The sequence below is a fragment of the Salmo trutta genome, chromosome 23 (genome assembly GCF_901001165.1).
Source record: "Salmo trutta chromosome 23, fSalTru1.1, whole genome shotgun sequence".
Classification (NCBI taxonomy): domain Eukaryota; kingdom Metazoa; phylum Chordata; class Actinopteri; order Salmoniformes; family Salmonidae; genus Salmo; species Salmo trutta.
The window spans coordinates 40,316,864-40,335,381 of NC_042979.1; the positions used below are offsets into that span (position 1 = coordinate 40,316,864).

Here is an 18,518-nt window from a genome sequence, read left to right on the forward strand (position 1 = left end):
CCAGACGGGAGATGACAAGTGCCTGGATTAGGACCTGCGTCGCTTCCTGTGTGAGGCAGGGTCGTACTCTGTGAATGTTGTAGAGCATGAACCTACAGGATCGGGTCACCACCTTGATGTTAGTGGAGAACGACAGGGTGTTGTCCAGGATCACGCAAAGGTTCTTAGCACTCTGGGAGGAGGACACGAGGGAGTTGTCAACCGTGATGGCGAGATCATGGAACGGGCAGTCCTTCCCCGGGAGGAAGAGCAGCTCCGTCTTGCCGAGGTTCAGCTTGAGGTGGTGATCCGTCATCCACACTGATATGTCTGCCAGACATGCAGAGATGCGATTCGCCGCCTGGTTATCAGAAGGGGGAAAGGAGAAGATTAATTGTGTGTCGTCTGCATAGCAATGATAGGAGAGACCATGTGAGGATATGACAGAGCTAAGTGACTTGGTGTATAGCGAGAATAGGAGAGGGCCTAGAACAGAGCCCTGGGGGACACCAGTGGTGAGAGCGCATGGTGCGGAGACAGATTCTCGCCACGCCACCTGGTAGGAGCGACCTGTCAGGTAGGACGCAATCCAAGCGTGGGCTGCGCCGGAGATGCCCAACTCGGAGAGGGTGGAGAGGAGGATCTGATGGTTCACAGTATCAAAGGCAGCAGATAGGTCTAGAAGGATGAGAGCAGAGGAGAGAGAGTTAGCTTTAGCAGTGCGGAGAGCCTCCGTGACACAGAGAAGAGCAGTCTCAGTTGAATGCCCAGTCTTGAAGCCTGACTGATTAGGATCAAGAAGGTCATTCTGAGAGAGATAGCAGGAGAGCTGGCCAAGGACGGCACGTTCAAGAGATTTGGAGAGAAAAGAAAGAAGGGATACTGGTCTGTAGTTGTTGACATGGGAGGGATCGAGTGTAGGTTTTTTCAGAAGGGGTGCAACTCTCGCTCTCTTGAAGACGGAAGGGACGTAGCCAGCGGTCAAGGATGAGTTGATGAGCGAGGTGAGGTAGGGGAGAAGGTCTCCGGAAATGGTCTGGAGAAGAGAGGAGGGGATAGGGTCAAGCGGGCAGGTTGTTGGGCGGCCGGCCGTCACAAGACGCGAGATTTCATCTGGAGAGAGAGGGGAGAAAGAGGTCAAAGCACAGGGTAGGGCAGTGTGAGCAGGACCAACGGTGTCGTTTGACTTAGCAAACGAGGATCGGATATCGTCAACCTTCTTTTCAAAATGGTTGACGAAGTCATCCGCAGAGAGGGAGGAGGGGGGGGGAGGGGAGGAGGATTCAGGAGGGAGGAGAAGGTAGCAAAGAGCTTCCTAGGGTTAGAGGCAGATGCTTGGAATTTAGAGTGGTAGAAAGTGGCTTTAGCAGCAGAGACAGAAGAGGAGAATGTAGAGAGGAGGGAGTGAAAGGATGCCAGGTCCGCAGGGAGGCGAGTTTTCCTCCATTTCCGCTCGGCTGCCCGGAGCCCTGTTCTGTGAGCTCCGGGCAGTGAGTGAGTCGTCGAGCCACGGAGCAGGAGGGGAGAACCGAGCCGGCCTGGAGGATAGGGGACAGAGAAAATCAAAGGATGCAGAAAGGGAGGAGAGGAGGGTTGAGGAGGCAGAATCAGGAGATAGGTTGGAGAAGGTTTGAGCAGAGGGAAGAGATGATAGGATGGAAGAGGAGAGAGTAGCGGGAGAGAGAGAGCGAAGGTTGGGACGGCGCAATACCATCCGAGTAGGGTCAGAGTGAGAAGTGTTGGATGAGAGCGAGAGGGAAAAGGATACAAGGTAGTGGTCGGAGATTTGGAGGGGAGTTGCAATGAGATTAGTGGAAGAACAGCATCTAGTAAAGATGAGGTCAAGCGTATTGCCTGCCTTGTGAGTAGGGGGGAAGGTGAGAGGGTGAGGTCAAAAGAGGAGAGGAGTGGAAAGAAGGAGGCAGAGAGGAATGAGTCAAAGGTGGACGTGGGGAGGTTAAAGTCACCCAGAACTGTGAGAGGTGAGCCATCCTCAGGAAAGGAACTTATCAAGGCGTCAAGCTCATTGAGGAACTCTCCAAGGGAACCTGGAGGGCGATAAATGATAAGGATGTTAAGCTTGAAAGGGCTGGTAACTGTGACAGCATGGAATTCAAATGAGGAGATAGACAGATGGGTCAGGGGAGAAAGAGAGAATGTCCACTTGGGAGAGATGAGGATTCCAGTGCCACCACCCCGCTGGCTCGATGCTCTAGGGGTATGCGAGAATACGTGGGCAGACGAGGAGAGAGCAGTAGGAGTAGCAGTGTTATCTGTGGTAATCCATGTTTCCGTCAGTGCCAGGAAGTCTAGGGACTGGAGGGTAGCATAGGCTGAGATGAACTCAGCCTTGTTGGCCACAGACCGGCAGTTCCAGAGGCTGCCGGAGACCTGGAACTCCACGTGGGTCGTGCGCGCTGGGACCACCAGGTTAGAGTGGCAGCGGCCACGCGGTGTGATGCGTTTGTATGGCCTGTGCAGAGGGGAGAGAACAGGGATAGACAGACACATAGTTGACAAGCTACAGAAGTGTTGTTTCTTGTATTATTGTCTCTTGTGTCTTTAGAGAACTGTTTCACTTTGATATCCAGACCACAAAGGAAAACCCTGATAAAGGTCAAAAGTCATACCACCCCTTCAAAGAAGTGTTTCTTACTATATTAGACATATTTTAAAGAAAAACATCAAACATTTTCTACATGTTGTATCCCAGGTTCCCAGAACATTTCCTTATCGAAATAATTCACGTGTTTAATTAAAACTCAGAAAATAAACTTCTAAAATGCCATGTGTGTGCATGCCCCTTTAAGATATCGCAGCCCTACAGCAAATGGAAATCTCACCAAACCCAAAAGAAATAGTACACACGAATCCAAACATAGTATTTTAAAAACACCAACAAATAGTTATACACTATTTGTTGTGTGTGGGTATTTGCTAACCCTAGTTAAAAACAAACAAAACATTTCCATGCCTTTTCAATTTGGTAGAAATATGCCTCTATCTCACTCACTCCCTCCAAGATTATAGCCCCAGGAAACATTCCAAAGAGAGACAATGAAACACTCTTTTTCCCAGAAAAAACACAAACACTTGGTCAGCATTCATTATACTACATCGATTCAGAACCCCAGACGTTGACTACAAACAAAACCTAATAATAATGATAATTCCATTGTACTTCCTCCAATCATTCATTTTAAGCTTCCTCAATGGTTATATGTACTTTATTGAACATGCGCTTATTATTAGGATTCATTAGATTTAGGTAACTGTCTCTTCTGCGACTGAGTTATTTAAATACGACTCCATTCTCAATATGTAATTTCAGCAGAACATTTAGGCAACAGACAATGTATTTCATCGAAATCACCTCGCTATTCTTTTGGATGAATTAGTCTTTCAATTTAACTTCAACAAGCTATTAAAACGTTCAGTTTATATCTTAAACAAACACTAACGACCGTATCTTTCCAGGCAAAACATATCAATAGTTGAATTACAATCAGAAACCCAGATTTTAGTCAATTGGTGCATAGGCTGGGGAACGAACCCGCGCCTCCCGTGTAGCAGGTGAGAATTATACCACTGGACCACCAAAGCTATTGAAATGATGAAGACTCCTCGCAAATAACCCTATTTATAATTGAACGGAGTCGTAAAATCAGGCACATAGTACCAAGACAATTACCAGAAAATAGCTCTAATTTAAAGGTCCAAGCATTACTCCGGCGATGATTCTCATTACTCTTGCTCTCGTTGTGTCTTTCTTTTCTAACTTTTGTCACTCTGTCTATCTCCTTCTCAGAATTTAGGAAAAGTTATTATTGTGACTTTTGATTAGTTATTAGGTCTCACACCACATAATTTTCCCCCTGTTGATATCCTTCTTGAAACTTTCTCTCTCTCTTTCTCTACACTTGCCATCTAACACCCAGAGTACATTAAAATCCTTTATCTTTTGGCTAAATCCTAATCGCTCCCGCCCTTTACTCTCGCTTCACTCATTTCATCATTTAATGCAATCATACAGGTACTATCCCCAAATCCGTGAATAAAGCGCACTGACCTTATTTTTTGCAGCTGAGGTTTCAACGTTGGTTGGATCTCGTCACCGTTTCTGTCGTATACCAGTTCGCCACCGGCCTGTGAAGAACCCTCAAACTGGGGCCAGGTCTTTAATCTACGGATATTTCATCCGCCCGTGCACGGTTTCGGTGTCTCCATGGAACGACAGAAAAAGATATTGAGATCCGGCTTTGAAGGACCAAGCTGTCACGAGAATTTTCAATCCCAATGATAATAACTAACAATCAATAAGCTTTGACTAATCCCCAAGGTTGGTAAGACTCAGGGTTAAATAATAATTAGGCAAAGACTCAGCTTATGCAAAAGGTTTGTACAGTTTACTCACGAGAACGTTCTAAAGTCCACAATACAAAGACATACCATTTTATAACTCACTCCCTACTTACGCACATACCTCCACACAAACAATAGATCGCCTATGCACATACATACACACAAACAATAGGTAGAACGATCCTTCCCCATGGTTCTCACCACTGCTCATCATTACCAAACTGGCAGTTCCATCCCCCCGAGATTAGAGGATCCTTGAAAGGACTCCCTGTCCTATCGTAAGTTTCTCAGAGTTCTAGCCAGGTCAGGTCATACACAGTTTAATTGTTCTCGGTATCTTCTTAGTCACACACACACACACACATTTCTCTCCCTCACATGTCTCTACCGAACCTTATTGGACTTACATTTAGTACTTTACGTTCATTATACATGCTACATAAATTAATAATCACTAATAGTTACGTTCTAGGGTGGAATTCTTTAGTCATTACCTTTAAGCATATAAATTCCCTTATCACCTTCCCTCTATAAAAAAACACAGTCCGTTTTCTCATCTGAAAACTTGAAGCACCACCTGAGGGACCACTGCTCTACTTCACTAATCGCTTCTTCAACTCTTCTGGCTGTATGGGTAATATTTCTCCCTCTCTTCCACAGCACTTCATCATCTGCAAACAATGACCTCCCAATATCAGGTCTCACCTGAGAGAATACATCGACAATCATAATAATCTAGGCAATCCAAGATGGCGTAGCAGTGAGATGTTTTGAATGTCTTGTCCCGTCCCTTGTATCTATCATTTCTTTCTACGTATATATTATGTAAATATTTTTTACCAAATTTTTCCATCAACGGACTGAACATACTCTCCTCCAACCCGCTTCACTCAACGCGGTATGGATCTGCGATTTTATATACTTTAGTACCGTAACCCCCTTCAAGCTAGCCAGCTACTAGCAAGTTGTCAGTTAGCCATTGCTAGTTAGCCATCACCATTAACTGGGACATCTGCCAGCATCTGCCCGGTCAACTCCTGACAGCTTGCACAGCGCGATATAAACCCAGAGCATATCGGACTGCTTTTCTCCACCATATCTCCAGATTCTGAACCTTTACTCCGGATCATTGCAGATAGCTAGCTGCTATCCGAGTGGCTACTCCTGGCTAACAGCTAACAGGACCTTTGCTGCCGACACGGAGCCCCGCCGATCCATCACGACTGGTCAACCGATGTAACTATCCGAGGGGGTTTCTGTCCCAAAGCAAGCACCAGTTAGCCTGGAGTTAACCTTGAGCTAGGCTCATCTCCTGGCTAGCCAAAGAAATCCATCAGATAATCCATGGGCTTCAATACCTCTTTTTCCAATTGGCCTAGACGCTTTGCTGCCGACACGGAGCCCCGCCGATCCATCACGACTGGTCTGCCGACGTAACCGTCCAAGGGGGTTTCAACAGGCATTGCGACGTCCCCCTGAGGCCCCTCTGCTAGCCTGCTGCTAGCTCTGGCCTGCTAGCTGTCTGAATCTCCATACCTCCAGCTCGCCTAGCTACTCACTGGATCCTATGATTACTCGGTCACACATGCCTCTCCTTAATGTCTTGTCTATTGCTGTTTTGGTTAGTACTTTTTGTCTTATTTCACTGTAGAGCCTCCAGCCCTGCTCAATATGCCTTAGCTAGCCCTGTTGTTCCACCCCCACACATGCGGTGACCTCACCTGGCTTAAATGGTGCTTCTAGAGACAAAACCTCTCTCATCGTCACTCAATGCCAAGGCTTACCTCCACTGTACTCACATCCTACCATACCCTTGTCTGTACATCATGCCTTGAATCTATCCTTCCGTGCCCAGAAACCTGCCCCAATACTCTCTGTCCCCAATGCACTAGACAACCAGTTATTTTAGCCTTCAGCCGTACCCTTATCCTACTCCTCCTCTGTTCCTCTGGTGATGTAGAGGTTAACCCAGGCCCTGCAGCCCCCAGCATCACTCCCAGTCCCCAGGCGCTCTCATTTGTTGATTTCTGTAACCGTAAAAGCATTGGTTTCATGCATGTTAACATTAGAAGCCTCCTCCCAAAGTTTGTTTTATTCACTGCTTTAGCTTTAGCACACTTTAGCACACCGACCCGGATGTCCTAGCCATGTCTGAATCCTTGTTTAGGAAGGCCACCAAAAATCCTGAAATTTCCATCCCTAACTATAACATTTTCCGACAAGATAGAAATGCGAAAGGGGGCAGAGTTGCTATCTACTGCAGAGATAGCCTGCAGAGTTCTGTCATACTATCCAGGTCTGTGCCCAAACAATTTGAGATTTTTCTTGTAAACAAGTCTCTCAACGTTGCCGCTTGTTATAGCCCCCAGTTGTGCCCTCGACACCATATGTGAATTAATTGCCCCCATCTATCTTCATTGTTCGTACTGTTAGGTGACCTAAACTGGGATATGTTTAACCTGTTGGGGATAGGGGGCAGTATTTGCACGGCCGGATAAAAAACGTACCCGATTTAATCTGGTTACTACTCCTGCCCAGTAACTAGAATATGCCTATAATTATTGGCTTTGGATAGAAAACACCCTAAAGTTTCTAAAACTGTTTGAATGGTGTCTGTGAGTATAACAGAACTCATATGGCAGGCAAAAACCTGAGAAGATTCCTTACAGGAAGTGGCCTGTCTGACCATTTCTTGCCCTCCTTGATCATCTCTATCCAAAACAGGGAATCTCTGCTGTTACGTGACACTTCCTACGGCTCCCATGGGCTCTCAGAAGGCGGGAAAAAGCTGAACGATGTAATTCCATCCCCAGGCTGAAACACATTAGCGCGTTTGGCAAGTGCTCTATCAGAGGGCCATCAGACTGAGGCTCGTGCATGAGGGGATAGCATGCTTGTACTTTCACTCTCTTTGTATTAAAAAACTATTTCCCAGTCGGAATATTATCGCTTTTTTACGAGAAAAATGGCATAAAAATTGATTTTAAACAGCGGTTGACATGCTTCGAAGTACGGAATATTTAGAATTTTTTTGTCACGAAATGCGTCGTGCTCGTCACCCTTATTTACCCTTTCGGATAGTGTCTTGAACGCACGAACAAAACGCCGCTATTTGGATATAACAATGGATTATTTGGGACCAAACCAACATTTGTTATTGAAGTAGAAGTCCTGGGAGTGCATTCTGACGAAGAACAGCAAAGGTAATAATATTTTTCTTATAGTAAATCTGACTTTGGTGAGTGCTAAACTTGCTGGGTGTCTAAATAGCTAGCCCTACTTAGAATATTGCAAAATGTGCTTTCACCGAAAAGCTATTTTAAAATCGGACATATCGAGTGCATAGAGGAGTTCTGTATCTATAATTCTTAAAATAATTGTTATGCTTTTTGTGAATGTTTATCGTGAGTAATTTAGTAAATTCACCGGAAGTGTTCGGTGGGAATGCTAGTCACATGCTAGTCACCTGCTAATGTAAAAAGCTGTTTTTTGATATAAATATGAACTTGATTGAACAAAACATGCATGTATTGTATAACATAATGTCCTAAGATTGTCATCTGATGAAGATCATCAAAGGTTAGTGCTGCATTTAGCTGTGGTTTGAGTTTATGTGACATTATATGCTAGCTTGAAAAATGGGTGTCTGATTATTTCTGGCTGGGTACTCTGCTGACATAATCTAATGTTTTGCTTTCGTTGTAAAGCCTTTTTGAAATCGGACAGTGTGGTTAGATTAATGAGAGTCTTGTCTTTAAAATGGTGTAAAATAGTCATATGTTTGAGAAATTGAAGTAATAGCATTTCTAAGGTATTTGAATAACGCGCCACGGGATTCAACTGGCTGTTGAGTAGGCGTCCCACCTAGCCCAGAGAGGTTAAAACCCCGGCCATCCAGAGCTAGATGCCCTCAAACTCACACAAATTATCAAGGAACCTACCAGGAACAACCCAAAATCCGTAACCATGGGCACCCTCTTAGATATCATCCTGACCAACTTGCCCTCTAAATACACCTCTGCTGTCTTCAACCAGGATCTCAGCGATCACTGCCTCATTGCCTGCATGCTTAATGAGATCCCCACAAAGATTGGAAAGCTGCCGCGGTAATCCCCCTCTTCAAAGGGGGAGACACCTTAGACCCAAACTGTTATAGACATATATGCATCCTGCCCTGGCTTTCTAAAATCATCGAAAGCCAAGTTAATAAACAGATCACTGACCATTTCGAATCCCACGGTACCTTCTCCACTATGCAATCTGGTTTCCGAGCAGGTCATGGGTGCACCTCAGCCATACTTAAGGTCCTAAACGATATCATAACCCCCATCGATAAAAGACAGTACTATGCAGCCATCTTCATCGACCTGGCCAAGGCTTTCAACTCTGTCAATTACCACATTCTTATTGGCAGAATCAATAGCCTTGGATTCTCAAATGACTGCCTCGCCTGGTTCACCAACTACTTCTCAGATAGAGTTTAGTGTGTCAAATCGGAGGGCCTGTTGTCCGGACCTCTGGCAGTCTCTATGGGGGTGCCACAGGGCTCAATTCAAAAGTATTTTCTCTGTGTATATCAATGATGTCGCTATTGCTGCTGGTGATTCTCTGATCCATCTCTACGCAAACGACACCATTCTGTATACATCTGGCCCTTCTTTGGACACTGTGCTAACAAACCTCCAAACGAGCTTCAACGCCATACACCACTCCTTCTGTGGGCTCCAACTGCTTTTAAATGCCAGTAAAACTAAATGCATGCTCTTCAACCGATCGCAGCCCGCCCGCCTTCACCCGCCCGCCTGACTAGCATCACTACTGTGGACAGTTCTGACCTAGAATATGTGGACAACTACAAATACCTAGGTGTCTGGTTAGACTGTAAACTCTCCTTCCAGGCTCCCATTAAGCATCTCCAAACCAAAATTAAATCTAGAATCAGCTTCCTATTTCGCAACAAAGCATCCTTCACTCATGCCGCCAAACATACCCTCGTAAAACTGACTATCCTACCAATCCTTGACTTTGGCGATGTAATTACAAAATTGCCCCCAACACTCTACTCAGCAAACTGGATGTAGTCTATCACAGTGCCATCCGTTTTACAACCAAAGCCCCATATACTACCCACCACTGCGACCTCTATGCTCTCGTTGGCTGGTCCTCGCTACATATTCGTTGCCAAACCCACTGGCTCCAGGTTATCTATAAGTCTTTGCTAGGTAAAGCCCTGCCTTATCTCAGCTCACTGGTCACCATAGCACCACCCATTCGTAGCACGCGCTCCAGCAGGTATATTTCACTGGTCATCCCCAAGGCCAACACCTAATTTGGCCACCTTTCCTTCCAGTTCTCTGCTGCTAATGAAAGGAACGAATTACAAAAATCACTGAAGTTGGAGACTTATATCTCCCTCAATAGCTTTAAGCGTCAGCTGTCAGAGCATCTTACCAATCGCTGCAGCTGTACACAGCCCATCTGTAAATAGCCCATCCAAACAACTACCTACCTCATCCCCATATTTGTTTTTGTTTTTCTGCTCTTTCGCACACCAGAATTTCTACTTGCACATCCTGTATTTTTGTTTATCCCATGTGTAACTCTGTGTTGTTTTGTCGCACTGCTTTGCTTTATTTTGGCCAGGTCAGAGTTGTAAATGAGAACTTACCTGGTTAAATAAAGGTGAAATAAATCAAATAAATAAAAAATAAGACATAGGCTAATACAGTTGTCTTTGAGGAAAATATTGATTGTCTCATGAAAAAATCTCCAAAATAAACATGTTAATTTTTCATTACAGTTATTATAGAATGAATACTTACTATGCTTTCTCCACATCTTCCATGTGACTAGGAGACCAGATATCACCACCACCAACATGCCCAGAGGAATCAGTAGGACTTTTAGATCTATGGAACTGATGGTGGAAGACCATCACTGTCACTACTCCCACCGAAGGTGGCGCCCCCTCCTGCTCGGGTGGCGCTCGGCGGTCGTCGTCACCGGCCTACTAGCTGCCACTGATTCCTTTTTGTTTTCCCCTTTCTGTTATTGTTTGCACCTGTCCTTAGTTGGGTTGATTAGCGGGGCTATATTAGCTAGTTGGCCCGCCTGCTCTTTGTGCGGGATTGTTTCTCTGTATGCTGTGCTTGGTGACACGCTGATTTTGTATTTTGCATTAGTGCGTGTGTTTGCGCCAACAGTGTTTTGTCCCCTGTGTTTGGGGCACTTTGTTTTGTGTGCGCTCTGATCGCTGTTTGGGGTGGCTTGTGTTTTAGCCATTGTGCTCATTAACCTCTCTAGGGTCGGCGGGACGAAATCGTCCCACCTACGTAACAGCCAGTGGAATCCTGTGGCGCATTATTCAAATACCTTAGAAATGCTATTACTTCAATTTCTCAAACATATAACTATTTTACACCATTTTAAAGACAAGACTCTCGTTAATCTAACCACACTGTCCGATTTCAAAAAGGCTTTACAACGAAAGCAAAACATTAGATTATGTCAGCAGAGTACCCAGCCAGAAATAATCAGACACCCATTTTTCAAGCTAGCATATAATGTCACATAAACCCAAACCACAGCTAAATGCAGCACTAACCTTTGATGATCTTCATCAGATGACACACCTAGGACATTATGTTATACAATACATGCATGTTTTGTTCAATCAAGTTCATATTTATATCAAAAAACAGCTTTTTACATTAGCATGTGACATTCAGAACTAGCATACCCCCCGCAAACTTCCGGTGAATTTACTAAACATTTACTAAATTACTCACGATAAACATTCACAAAAAGCATAACAATTATTTTAAGAATTATAGATACAGAACTCCTCTATGCACTCGATATGTCCGATTTTGAAATAGCTTTTCGGTGAAAGCACATTTTGCAATATTCTAAGTAGATAGCCCTGCATCACAGGGCTAGCTATTTAGACACCCAGCAAGTTTAGCACTCACCAAAGTCAGATTTACTATAAGAAAAATGTTATTACCTTTGGTGTTCTTCGTCAGAATGCACTCCCAGGACTTCTAGTTCAATAACAAATGTTGGTTTGGTCCCAAATAATCCATAGTTATATCCAAATAGTGGCGTTTTGTTCGTGCGTTCAAGACACTATCCGAAAGGGTAAATAAGGGTTACGCGCACGACGCATTTCATGACAAAAATTTTTAGAAATATTCCATTACCGTACTTTGAAGCATGTCAACCGCTTTTTTAAATCAATTTTATGCCATTTTTCTCGTAAAAAAGCGATAATATTCCGACCGGAATCTGTGTTTAGGTTCAAAGACGATAGAAAATAAAAACATGGGGTCGACTCATGCACGCGCCTCAGCCCATTGTCCTCTGATAGAGCACTTGCCAAAAGCGCTAATGTGTTTCAGCCTGGGGCTGGAATTACATCATTCAGCTTTTTCCGCCTTCTGAGAGCCTATGGGAGCCGTAGGAAGTGTCACGTTACAGCAAAGATCCTCAGTCTTCAATAAACAGAGTCAAGAAGCTCAAGGAATGGTCGACAGGCCACTTCCTGTAAGGAATCTTCTCAGGTTTTTGCCTGCCATATGAGTTCTGTTATACTCACAGACACCATTTTAGAAACTTTAGGGTGTTTTCTATCCAAAGCCAATAATTATATGCATATTCTAATTACTGGGCAGGAGTAGTAACCAGATTAAATCGGGTACGTTTTTTATCCGGCCGTGCAAATACTGCCCCCTATCCCCAACAGGTTAAAGCCAATACCCTGTATCGCTGCTTCCTGCATTTGATTCCTCGCCAGCATGACACCCAAGCCTTACAATCACATTGTAAAATACAGTACATAAAACATCACAGATAAATAGATTATTATTATTATTTAATTATGTTTTTTGTGCTACTATGACAAAATGGAAACATATGTTCAGCTCTTCTCACATTTTATATGTGAAACTTGACCATCTAAGAATAGAATGCTGCTACTTCTGCAAACCACAGAGGTACAAGGAAGTGGTAAATGTCTCTGTCTCTATGATGTTAAATGTCTCTATAACAGAGTCTGAGGAAGTGTGTTGGCCTATACTTGGTGTGAAAATGTTTTAGGAGGGTGTTTTTGTGCTCTAAACTTTAGTGCGATAAACAGAAAATGTTACCTTTCTTCATATTTCTATTGTCATCCATTTGGAAGAGTGAGTGTTAAATACAGCTGAATGAGTGATAATTACCTCATGGTGTCCTTCTCCTTGTCCCCCTCAGGTCCTTGGACTGTGTTGTCAGTCTGAACAGGCTCAGCAGTTGGAGAGAAAGAGGATTGTTCAGTGGTTGGAGCTTGGGTTGCTGTGAGGTTAAAACAACAATGGTATTATGACTGGTGTATCAGAGACACAGGGTAGACTTAACTATAACAAGATATTGTTGCTAAGCTACAGTATGACCTTCTTGTCTATCTTATTTTATTTACCCCAACATGTGGATTTTAACTTAGTATTAGCACTGCTAACTTCAAACCAATGGTAGGACCACTAAATATTCCCAAAAGCTTTAAATCAGGTTACTATCAATTTATTTTAGATGATCAGCCAGCAAGACTGGCTGATCATCTAAACTTAAAACCAGGTTAATACTTAATTCTACAGTATCTGATCGCTCTCTACTCACTGGTCATAGTGGAGGTACTTTGTGTGGTAGTTTTTGTCGTCTGACAGTGATGTGAACAGTCATCATAAGGTCTCCCACTCCACACCTGTACCAGCCAGTGTTCTCCATCTTCAGTCCACTCATAGTCACCATTAAGACGTTTCCTCTGGTGGCATCAGTGGTCTGCTGTCTGGTCACTATAGTCGCAGAATTCCTCTCCACACAGGAACCATTGACACCAATCCTGCACCACCACTTCCTATTTCCAGTGTCACTATAGTAACATTTTACAATGACACTCCCTCCTTCAACTCCTGTCACCTCCTGTTGGTCCACATAGAGTTTTGGAGTACCTGAACACAGAGGTACAGACACCAAAGAAGGTCCTGAGTGATCAAGTGTTTTTTTGTAACAACTGACCACGAATATCATAATGATGATATGATGGATAGAGAACAGAAAGTAAACATATACCAACATTCCTCATTTCAACTTCATCAATAATAGTGATAGCAGTAATCGAAACCAGAACACCAGTCATGTAATCATATGGAAGAGTTGCAGGGATCTTACCAGTAGTGACAAATAGTTGGATTCTTTCTATCATGACATATGATCCACCATTGATCTCCACAGCACACCAGTAATGTCCAGAGTCCACTGGCTCCAGATCAGTCATGGTCACAGTGAAGGTTTACTTGTTGATGCCATCAGAGATTGACCACGGCAGACCACGACTGCACCTCAAACAACAACCCCACAAAAACAACCACAAACCTAAAGGGAGGGAAGGGAGGGTGGCCACCGTCTACGACGGTTTCTGTACAGCACCCTAGCCCTTCCTCCAATCCTCCAGCTACAGCAGTGGCTCTGGCTCTGGGCGTAGCCCCCGTTCTGCACTGCCGACCACCGCTGGAGGCTCTGGGCTGCAGACCGCCGCTGAAGACTCTGGGCTGCCGACCGTCGCTGAAGACTCTGGGCTGCCGACCGTCGCTGAAGACTCTGGCCTGCCCACCGTCGCTGAAGACTCTGGGCTGCCGACCGTCGCTGAAGACTCTGGGCTGCCGACCGTCGCTGAAGATTCTGGGCTGCAGACCGTCGCTGAAGACTCTGGGCTGCAGACCGTCGCTGAAGACTCTGGGCTGCAGACCGTCGCTGAAGACTCTGGGCTGCAGACCATCGCTGGAGGGTCCGGGCTGCAGACCGTCGCTGGAGGGTCCGGGCTGCAGACCGTCGCTGGAGGCCCGGGGCTGAGGGGCATCGCTGGAGGCTCTGGGTTGAGGGGCGTCGCTGATGGCTCCGGGCTGAGGAGCTTTGCTGGAGGCTCCGGGCTGAGGAGCATCGCTGGAGGCCCCGGGCTGAGGAGCATCAATGGAGGCTCCGGGCTGAGGAGCGTCGCTGGAGGCTCCAGGCTGAGTAGCGTCACTGGAGGTTCCTTGCCATGGATCATCACTACTGGTTCCGCGCCATGGATCATCACTGGAGGCTTTGTGCCATGGATCATCACTGGAGGCTCCGGGCCATGGGTTATCACTGGAGGCTTTGTGCCATGGATCATCCCTACAGGCTCCGGGCCATGGATCATCACTGGAGGCTTCGTGCCATGGATCATCCCTACATGCTCCGGGCCATGGATCATCACTGGAGGCTCGTGCCATGGATTAACCCTACAGGCTCCGGGCCATGGATCATCACTGGAGGCTTCATGCCCTGGATTATTGCTGGAGGCTTCGGACCGTTGATCATTGCTGGAGGCTTCCTACGGGGAGCTGGAACCGGTCTCACCAGACTGGGGAGACGCACAGGAGACTGGGTGCGCAGAGCAGGCACAGGGCACACTGGGCCGTGGAGGCGCACCGGAGGTCTGGAGCTCAGGGCTGGCACACTCCGTCCTGGCTGGATGGTCACTGTAGCCCGGCACGGGCGGAGCGCTGGCACAGGGCGAACTGGGCTGTGCTGGGAAATGAGGGTTGCCGTGCGTAGAGCAGGCGCAGGATAAACTGGGCCGAGGAGACGCACTGGCGGCCAGATGCGCTGAGCAGGCACACTCCTTCCTAGCTGAGTGCCAACTCTAGCACGGCAATGCTGCGGAGTCCATACCGACCGCACCGGACTGTGCGTGCGGATGGGCGAGATAGTGGGCACTACACCGTAATGCATTTCTCACCCCTCTGCACGCCCGCTCCGCAGTGCCCTTTCCGCCAGCACCATTTCCCGGAATCTCGCGTTGAACTCGGCGCTTGACTCCTTTCTATTTTCGAGTCATTGCTAATAGATCACACAGTGACAAAGGATTAATTTTGCACTTCCTACGGCTTCCACTAGATGTCAACGATCTTTATAAAGTTGTTTGAAGCGTCTATGATGAACAGAGACCGGATGACAAGGAAGGGAAGTTGACGGCCCTGGGATGTCGTCACTTCATTATTGCGCGCACATGTGCGTTCATGTGAGGCGAGACATTTTTCAAAACGTTTTTCAAGACACAGGAGAGGTCGGGTTGAAATATTACTGATGTTTCACGTTAAAAATGGCCCTAAAGATTGATGCTAAACAACGTTTGACATGTTTAAACGAACGTAAATAGATTTTTTTTTTTACTTTTCATCGTGACTTCCCCCCCCCCGCTCTACATTTTGAGGAGCCTACTGAACGCGCTAACAACATGGAACAACTTGGAGTTATTTGGACATAAATTATGAACTTTATCGAAAGAAACCCCATTTGTTGTGGACCTGGGATTCCTGGAAGTGCCTTCTGATGAAGATAATCAAAGGTAAGGGATTATTTACAATAGTATTATTGATATTAGATGGTTCCAAGATGGTGCTAACCTGTATATCCTAGCCTATTGTTCTTAGCATAGCACCCCGTTTATTGCAAAGTGTGATTTCCCAGTAAAGTTATTTTGAAATCTGGCAATGCGGTAGCATTTACGAAATGTTAATCTATAATTCTTTGAATGACAATATTATAATTTACCAATGTTTTCAAATAGTAATTTTGTAAATTGTAACGCTGATTCACCGGAAGAATTTGAGAGAAAAGAAATTCTGAATTTCACCGCCACTGTAAAATGCTGTTTTTGGATATAAATATGAACTTGATGGAACAAAAAATGCATAGGAGTGTCATCTGATGAAGATTGTCAAAGGTTAGTGCATAATTTTAGCTGGTTTTCTGCTTTTGGTGACGCCTGTCTTTGAATTGACAAAACATTACACACAGCTATTTTCAATGTACTCTCCTAACATAACCTAACTTTATGCTTTCGCCGTAAAGCCTCTTTGAAATCGGACAATGTGGTTGGATTTAGGAGATGTTTATCTTTCAAATGGTGAAAAATAATTGATTGTTTGAGAAATTGAAATTATTAGATTCTTGCAGTTTTGAATTTCCCGCCATGGTATCTTGTCAATAAATCCCGTTAGCGGGATCAGAGCGGGAAGGGGTCCTCTAGAGGTTAAACAAATATTATTTTTTTTAAATGCTGATTTCCAAATAGTGTGTTTTAAATAGTTAGTAAACATTTTTTTAAGACCTTTATTTAACCTGTCTGGGCTAGGGGGCAGTATTTTCACATCCGGATGAAAAACGTACCCAATTTAAACAGGTTACTACTCTGGCTCAGAAACTAGAATATGCATATTATTAGTGGATTTGGATAGAAAACACTCTGAAGTTTCTAAAACTGTTTGAATGGTGTCTTTGAGTATAACAGAACTCATATGGCAGGCAAAAACCTGAGAAAAATTCAAGCAGGAAGTGGAAAGTGAGAATTGTAGTTCTTCTTTTGATACTCTATTGAAGCTACAGTGTCTGTGGGGTGACGTTGCACTTCCTAAGGCTTCCATTGGCTGTCAAAAGCCTTCAGAAAGTGGTTTGAGCATTCTCCTGTCACTGGGCAGAGTATAGGAGCTCATTCACTGAGTGATCTGCCTGGCAACAAAGGGACTGGATATGCGCAGTCACGCGAGCACGCCGTTCCTTCTTTTTTTCTTGAATGAATATGCTATTGTCCGGTTGGAATATTATCACAATTTTATGTTAAAAATACCATAAAGATTGATTTTAAACAGCGTTTGACATGCCTCTAAGTACGGTTATGGAACATTTTGACTTTTCATCTCTCGTTCCGCACTCGCGCGTTATGCTTTTGGATAAGTGATCTGTACGCATGAACAAAACTAAGGTATTTGTACATAAATATGGATTATTTCGAACAAAAACAACATTTCTTGTGGAAGTAGCAGTACTGGGAGTGCATTCTGACGAAGATCAACAAAGGTAAGAGAATATTTCTAATACTAATTCTGAGTTTAGGTTGCCCCGAACTTGGAGGGTGTCTGAATAGCTCACCGTGATGGCTGAGCTATGTACTCAGAATATTGAAAAATGTGCTTTCTCCTTAAATCTATTTTAAAATCTGACACAGCGGTTGCATCCAGGAGTAGTCCATCTATAATTCTTTAAATAATTGTTATATATTTTGTCAACGTTTATGATGAGTATTTTTGTAAATTGATGTGCACATTCACCGGACGTTTTGGTGGGAATACATTTTCTGAACATCACACGCCAATGTAAAATGCTGTTTCTGGATATAAATATGAACTTTATCGAACAAAACATACATGTATTGTGTAACATAATGTCCTAGGAGTGTCATCTGATGAAGATCGTCAAAGTTTAGTGCTTCATTTAGCTGTGTTTTGGGTTTTATTGACACATGTCCTTGCTTGGAAAATGGTTGTGTGATTATTTTTGTCTATGTACTCTCCTAACATAATCTAATGTTTTGCTTTCATTGTAAAGCCTTTTTGAAATCGGACAATGTGGTTAGATTAACGAGAAGTTTCTTTAAAATAGTTGTATGTTTAAGAAAGTTGAATTATGACATTTTGTTGTTTTTGAATTTTCCGCCCTGATATTTCACTGGCTGTGTCCCGCAGGTGGGCCACGTAGCCCATAGAAGTTAATTTATGCTAAATCATTAACAGTTCAAGCATATATCAAACACAACTCAGAAACAATGTATTTGGGCAGAGACAACTTTCTAATAATATCTTAATGGATTGTAAAGTTTATTAACAAAACATGCATTTTTAACATATTAAGCAGACAGAATAGTACAGTAAGACTATGATTCAGTAAATAAGATGAACTATCAAACAAATCATATGTGGTTAACAACACATGGAATAAAAAGTCAAATTAGGTCAGATACGTGGGTAAAAAGTACCATAAATGAATAGTTTCTTATTTTGTGTGTTTTATCCCTGAAAAGCAGGTACAAGAAGTAAATCTGTCCCTTGGTCTCACCAGAGAGACCTGTCTGGTTTCTACTTATCTCTGTTTCACCACAGAGTCAGTTTGCCCTAAACTTCACAACAGCAATGATGGTGCACAGGAGGAAGAGCACTGCATTACCAATTTTTGGCAGGTAGAAGAATGTTCTCTCCCATCTGTAGAATAATTAAAACATTTAGAACATATTCCTCTGTAAATTGCTGCAATACAAGGACCAATTTAAAGGGGAATTGTAA

The 18,518-nt window shown here is 44.2% G+C and overlaps 1 long non-coding RNA gene across 1 annotated transcript; it reads right to left on the reverse strand.

Annotated features, from left to right (window-relative positions):
* Positions 1 to 10,204: 10,204 nt before the first annotated feature.
* Positions 10,205 to 13,300, reverse strand: LOC115160049 (uncharacterized). The gene is made up of 3 exons (XR_003868987.1): positions 12,994 to 13,300; positions 12,561 to 12,672; positions 10,205 to 10,258 (listed from the first exon to the last, which is right to left on the reverse strand). It is a non-coding gene; the product is annotated as an uncharacterized LOC115160049 (long non-coding RNA).
* Positions 13,301 to 18,518: the final 5,218 nt, after the last annotated feature.